Genomic DNA, 7,455 nt, shown 5'->3' with positions numbered 1-7,455 from the left:
GAGCAGGAGGTAGAGGAGGATGATAAGGAGGGTGGTAATGGGTGCCAAGACTTCACTGGATTTCAAAGCAGGCAGCTCTACCCTTTGCCTGTGAGTTTCACATACCCATTCCCAAACCACTGCCTGTGGGCTGACTCTGTCACCAGAGGCACCACAGTGAGATCTGTAGAAGGCCAGTGAGATCTGTAGAAGGATCCCAGGACCTGTTCCCCTCATGTGAAGAAGTTATTGCCCCAAAGAGACTCTCTTCAGTCACAAACAAAGCATTGAGCGCCCCCTGTTTCTCACTGTGGACATGACAGAGCAAGAGCAAAGCACCATGGTGAGAAATGATGTTGCAGATAAAATCAAATAGGTGGAGAGCAGCCCATGTGAGAACAAGCTGTAAGTTGCCTTGGAGGCATGTATTTAAAAGACTCTAGTTGAGGCCTCACAGTCTGTTCTCAGGCTGGAGCAGATCCACACATCACTCCTGTTCCAGTGGCCTCTGTGATTCTGCTCTGATGTGTTTTTTTGCCTTGTGCTTACAGAAGAGCTTCGTGCTGAGCGCCTCCGTCTCTGGGAGAGGCACCTGCCACCCATATTAGTGCCTCTGAATGTGGAAGAAGAGAAGGAGGAGAAAGCTGAGGGCATGGAGCTCCACACCAGGTGAGAGGCTTCGAGCAAAGGAAATTGGGGCCTACTCATATAAGCCTGCGTGTATTTTAGACCATGCCACAATGACTGGGGATCCTTGCTGGATGGAAAGCCCAGAGCAAGTCCTTATAGACCCTCACACTGTCTTTCTTTTCCTGCTATTTGTGCTTCAAAGTCACTTGCCTTTGTGAAATTCAAGGCAAGGCCTCATTCCAGGAGAGGAGGGGCTTCTACCCTTCCCCTTTAGATAGAAGAGGCTTTCTTCTGGCTGTCAGTAGGGCTGGGGGCCTAAGGCCATTTTGCAAGTCTGAGGAAAAGCCTGGCTCTTGTGAGGCTTGCCCCACCATGGGGGCTGTTCCAGAGGCCAGAGAATCTGTAATGAGATGGCATGAACCACAGAGGAGCTCTTTCCTTGCCTGGAATGCACGTGGCCATGCAAGGCAAAGTGACATTCCAACCATCCTGCCGCATGGAACTTTGGGCAGGAGTTGTTCTCACATTAAGTTTGGGGTGGATTTTGTGACTTTGGATCCTTCACATTAACCTGGTGATGTGGCCCACACAAGAAAGATGTGGTTAGCCCCTGATAGCAGGTGCTTCTCTGTTTGCTCAAAGGTATCCTGAAATCTCATCCTGAGTTGGAGATGGCAAGTCCCAGGGGGTGCGTTTGTGTGCATGGTCTGGGAGAGGCAGCATGGTCCCTTCCAGAGTGAGAGAGAAGCTCTGTCTCTGCTGTTGTGGGATCCTTTCCCAGCAATGTCTCCTAGCACGCACAGATGCAGTGAGCACAGGGTGCAGATCCAGCTTGCCTTGTGCTCATACAACTCCTCGTGGTTTGTATTCGCAGTGCACTCCCGTCTATCCCAGGAGTCTCCAGGCAGGCAGCAGCACAAGGTGGTAGGAGGCAATTGGTTGAAACCCAACCACCAGCTGCAGGGCCAATGAAGGAAGATGATGTGGAGGCAGAACAGGTAGGTGCTCCTGACTGAGGTGCTTCTTGTGACAGCCTGAATTATAGAAAAGCATTGTCCTAATGGACAGCAACTCTGCAAGACCCTTACCAATGTTTCCTTTGGAGCCCTTACTGCCTTTGTCTAGGGCTTGCTTACAAAGACACGAGTTGTGCTCTGGTTTTGCCATGCATCTTTTTCTGCTGCGTTCTCACTGCACACGCCAGAAGACCCTTTTGGGCCCTGTTTCTGGTGCGAATGTTCCTACCAGGCCTTTCAGACATTGAAGATGGAGTTTCTGTTCAGCTCCATGGTCATCTAGATGGCTGATTGGACCAGGAAAGGGATATTCAGTCTTGCTAGAATTCACTGAAGGCCAAGATGGTGTTGACAGGCAGTTTCAAGACTGCAGTCCTAGGAGGGCATGAGAAATACCCTTGGCTGTAAGGAAAAACAGCCCTGCTGTAGCTGTCCTTCCCCCTCCCTCCCTAGCATGACTGCAGTTCAAATTTTCTGCTCTGCAAGTGACAATTCCCTCTGCTCCTTGATGACCTACCAAGACAGACTTGAGAATTAGAGACAAGTGCCTGTTGGAAAGACAGTGTAGCCTAATCAGGCTGGGACTTAGCCTGCAGCATATTGTGATGCCCTTCACTATTCTCCAGTTCATGTTTCAGTATCTCTGCTGGGGCAGCAGTTCTCATTTGCGGTGTACTACGCCAGGCCAGGCCAAGGGTGTGTTTACTGCACAACTTCTATAGTCCCTGGCTGCTTTAGTTGAGAGCAACTGAGTGAACTTGAAAGTGGAGAACAGATCTGTTGGGAATTGTCCTGCAGGTTCAGCAGAGAACTGAAATTCTGCCAAGGGTTCCCAAAGGCTCAGTCCTGCCCCGACAAAGGACAGCAAAGGCGACTGCTGCAAAGTTGGCTGAAGAAATGCCAAGGATTCAGGAAGTCGTCAAGTGCCGTCTGGGAGAAGATAGGGGCAGGACGGTGAATATTTCCTTCCCCTGCACAGAGGAGGAGGTGAAAAGATGGGATGGGCAACAGGGGACTCAACAGAAAGGGTACGTATGTGCCAGTTCCTGGAACAGGCTGGGAATGCTGAGTAGCAGAGACCCTCCAAGGGATCAGACTCCCAATCCCAGAACCACTAGTTTGGATAGAGCATCCTGAGTCTTTTCACAGCGTGGGATTGATCTGAGTTCCACCTGATGCTAAATACCTCTCTGCAGCCTCAATAACTGTCCAGTATTCCATTAGAGGTGAAGGGCTTTGGCTGCAAATGGGAGCAGAGTGGTGCAGAGGAGAGAAGCAGGAGGGGTCTCTGCCAGAGTTGAGAGGATGTCAGTGATGCTATGGCCACATTTCACCATGAGCAAGCCACCCTGGCCTTGGATCAGACTTCCCTTCTATCCAAGAGGTAGTTCTTGGGTGCTCAGAACAGCCTTCAGCTCTGGGACCTAGATGGCCTGAACAGCGGAGCACAAAGGGATGCCTCCAGGTTTTGTCTGCACCTTTTCAAACCTCTCCCTAAGGCTGCAGCCCAGACTCAGGATCAGCCCCACTGTTAGTCCCAAAAGGTTCTGCCCTAGGCTAATGAGGTACATGGGGGACCTTGTTGGTGTTACATGACAGAGAGCTTGGAAACACCATCAGAAGCACATCCAAGCATACGTGACCTTGACCTGAGCTAGTCTGCAGTATTTCTCTGCCTTGCTCCCTGTGCATAACACAGCTTCTTCCTTTCTCATTACTTAGCACTGGGAGGAAGGGCAGTGTTCGGAGAGTGAAGAAGAAACAGTGACTGTCCATGATGCCAGTGCACAGGAAGTTTTTGTTTGTTTGCTTGTTTGTTTGTTTTCTTGAATTAAACCAAATTCCCCAACTGGTGTGGACTCTTCTAGGTGTGGGGAACTCTGCTGTTTGCAGTGTGTGAGCCCTGGAGAGGCCTGAAGACAACAACCAGCTGAGTTGTCAGGGCTAGAAGTGTCAGTTCCTGATGCCAGGACAATTTTCTGTCAAGGTTATGGTTACTGCTACTATTCGGCTGCAGCATGGTGTCTGTGGCCTAGAGGTCTCCTGCTTCTTGTAGGTCCCTGAGAAAGCTGTGGAGAGGGCTCTAGCATAACCAGCACATGCCCTGGTGTCTGGTCTTTTCTTCAGAAGAAGCAGAAAAAGCTGTTTTAGGGCCTCTGAGGCAGGGAAGGGCTTGAGCCTGGGCCTCTCTTCCTGGTGCCCAGTACTGCCTGTATGGTGTGAGAGGACTCTCGGCTCTTGAATGTGTGTTGGGTGCACTTGTGTGCTAGGCTTTTGTGGGTATGAGGGGAATAACAAGGGTCCCAAGCTACTCAAGGTTAGCACAGCTCAGATAAGGAAACAATTCTAGTGATTTAAGTGGTCCTCATGAACAACAAGTTGAGTCTTCCCCGGGCATCTGACCCATGCCTCCAACCGATGCCTCCAACAGCCTCCCATTGGCGACTCCTTGTGGCTCCTGGGGCTTCCCAAGCACCTTGTAGCACAAGTCCTTTATTAATTTTATCTTGTTTAACGTCTTATGAACATTGAATTTCTCTCTATGATGGTATCTGGCTATTTTTTACCTACTTGGTGGGTGAACAGACCAAATTGATAAAAATATTGGAAGCTGTGGAAATGAGGATCTTTTTTTCCAGCTCTCACATAGTGTTATTTTTCAAATAGGTTTCACCTTGTGACTAACAGTTTGTATTCAGGCCTTTACTCATTTGCCAACATACAACGGCTGTTGCTGTCCAAAACGCCCAGGGGTAGTTGTGTTCCCATGCGGTGCTGGGAAACGTGACCCAGGATTCACAGGAAACTTTCTGGAACATGAACTGGTCACCAGAAGAAACACCTCAAGATCACTTAGGTAGAAACCTTCTTTCTGTCCCTTGACAAGGGAAAGGGAAGTCCAGACAATTGGGTTAGGCAGAGACATCTGTATTGAAGGCATTCGGGACTGGGTGAGAGTAATCTAATCCCTGTTGTCACCTCAAATGGAGTTGCACTTCATTTTCCATGTGGGGAATGAAAAGGGAGTGTGGCTAATGTTTAGGGAGTCCTTTAAGACATCACTTTAACATAGGTATGTTGAAATTGGTGCAAATTTGGCCATCAAAACATGTAGCATTTCACTGAAGCCAGTCACCCTGCTTTCCTCTGTATGTTGAAAGAGCTCAGCACCTCAGAGTGTGACTTTCTGCATGCAAAGAATGAGTAATGACACAGACAGTTGTGGGCAGGGGCTGGTTTTGGGCCACTGGGCTCTGTGGGACAGACAAAAATATCCTTTCTACGGCCTGATTATAACAGGAATTTCTAGTGCAAAAAAAAAAGTCTATAAAAAATGAAACAAGAAAGAAATTAAGATAATTTAAGATAATGATCTAAAGGACTGCCCAGGGCAAGAGGACAAAAGCAGCTTGTGCGGTTTCGTGAGCAGAGCTTCATCCTCTCTGCAGGGATGGGGGTGTATGAGGTGGTGCTCATGAGTCTAGTGCTGGCATGTCAGTGCCTCAGGCGGAGGTGACCTCACAACCACCCAAAACAGCCACATGACCAGGACTGGCCTATCAGGCCATTAGGCACAAGTGACCTCACAACCATAAGCAACAACCACACAACCACTCAGGTGGTGGGCTGACTAGGACAGTCGGGTGGGTGAGTATGTTTGGGAAAGTGGGGAGGATCGAGATACTTGTGCTGTGAGCTGCTATGGAGGGAACAGATAATTCCCAGGATGTGATCAGCACGAACAGAAATACAGGAAGTTTTGTGTGAACAGAAGAAAAAACTTCTTGAGTGTGAGGGTAACAGAGCACAGGTTGACCAGAGAAGTTAGAGAGTCTCTATTCCTGGAGATATTTACAAGCTGTGTGGATGGGGTCCTGAGCAAGGTGCTTTAGGTGGAAATGCTTGAGCAGGGGTTTGGACTACATGATCTCTAAAGGATCTTTCCAACTCAGATGCTCTGTGATACTGTGGAATGCAAAAGAAGGTAAATTTGGGAGCAAAAACAGACTGCCAGTCACTCATCTGGGCTGTTGTGAAGTCAGTTTTGCAGACACCTCTTAGCCTTCTTGCTAAAGCTCAGGGAATCCATTTTCTATCCTGTCTTGTGCCCTTTCAGCAAGAAGGACAGGATGCAGAAGGATGTTTATTAGGGGCCCCAGAGGAATCCCTCTGTGCTATTCTTCTCTGTCCTATGTCCAGAGAAGAGCACTGGATACTTCATCCTGTTTGACAACTGCCTAGGACTGGAAATAAATTGGGACGTTGTCACTTCCCAGTCCTTTCGAGAAGTGTTTATGATACCCCCAGGCACTGCCTTGCACCATCTCCCTCACCTCCCATGCAATCAAACTCGCTCCTCTTGCCCAAGTCCTCCTGCAGCCATTGCATCCCCTTTTTACCAGGCGGTGCCAGTGCTTTCGAATCACAAAATAAAGGTACAAATTCTCTCTCCCCTTGCCCCCCTCAGAAGAACTATTAACATATCGCAGATAAAGGTGAGCACAAATTATAAACATGTCCCTTCAGATGCTGGGAACGGCAAGCTAATACAGCTTGGGATGGGCCTTGGGTCCATTTATGGCACACAGCACAGATCCCATCTGTAGTTAGGTTCCCCAGTATTGAAGACTTTGGAGTTTTTGAAGAATTTTATTAAGAAGTACTGTGAGGTATAAAGAAAGAGGTTCATGTTCAAGCCCAGAAGCCAATTGCCAAATCAGGGTCAAAACCAGAATCAGGTCTGGTGAGAGTAACCAGGCTTAGAATGAGCCCTGTGATCTCCAGGCAGGTCTAACAGACAGCCTGCCCACTTGGATCAAAGGATCCTGACTTCATCCTCCTGCACTGCTCCTTGCTCTTTTCCTCCTTGAATCCCTTCCCTAAGCACAGAGGCCCAGAGACCCTTTGCTGAAGCCTGAGGCAAAGGTGATACACAGGAGCTCAGCTTCACCTGCTTTGCTGCCATTAGCAAAACCACCCCATTCAGCAAGGTACCTGTACTTTCCAGTTCAGTCTACTCATTTAGCAGAGAACACTCCTGTTTCCCCTGACTTCTCTTGCAAGTCTCAGCTCCAGCTGAGCTGTGGCCTTGACTCCATCACTGCATACCCAGGACTTGTTTCTCTATTCCTCAACTGCAGCCTGTTCCTGCTTCCAGATACTCTTCATACCTTTTTTTCGCTCTCCACTTCCACACCAGAAGGTCCTGACACAGCCAAGCCAGCTTCAGCGAGGCACAAGTAACCTCAAAAGCCCAAACAGCAGTTCTGTAACCAGTTCTGGGTTATTAGGCACTGGTCACTGGTGACCTCACAAGCCCAAACAGCAGCAACATAACCAGGACTAGCCTATCAGGCACTGAGAGACAAGTGTCTGTACAGCCACAGACAGCAGCCTTGCTAATGTCACAAGCACAAAGAGCAGCCATGAGCCTAGTGCTGGCATGTCAGGGCCTCAGGCGGAGGTGACCTCACAACCACCCAAAACAGCCACATGACCAGGACTGGCCTATCAGGCCATTAGGCACAAGTGACCTCACAACCACAAGCAACTACCACACAACCAGAACAGGGCTATCATTCCCTAGGTCACAAGAGACCTCACAACCAAAGCAGCAGGCACAGATCTGGCACTGGCCCCTCAGGGCCTCTGGTAGAAGTGATCTCACAAGGACATTTATCTATCCCTCAAATATCATGCACTGAGGTACCTTGACCTCATAAGCACAGACAGCAACCATGGGGCTCAGACTGTCCTGGAAGGCATGGATTTAGAAGTGACCTCAGCAACAGAAACAGCAGCCATGCTCCTACCACTGGTCTGTCAGTAT

This window comes from Tinamus guttatus, unplaced genomic scaffold (assembly GCF_059628265.1).
Source record: "Tinamus guttatus ecotype Peru unplaced genomic scaffold, ASM5962826v1 Tinamus_guttatus_pri_ptg000190l, whole genome shotgun sequence".
Classification (NCBI taxonomy): Eukaryota; Metazoa; Chordata; class Aves; order Tinamiformes; family Tinamidae; genus Tinamus; species Tinamus guttatus.
Note: the sequence above shows the minus strand (reverse complement) of the source record.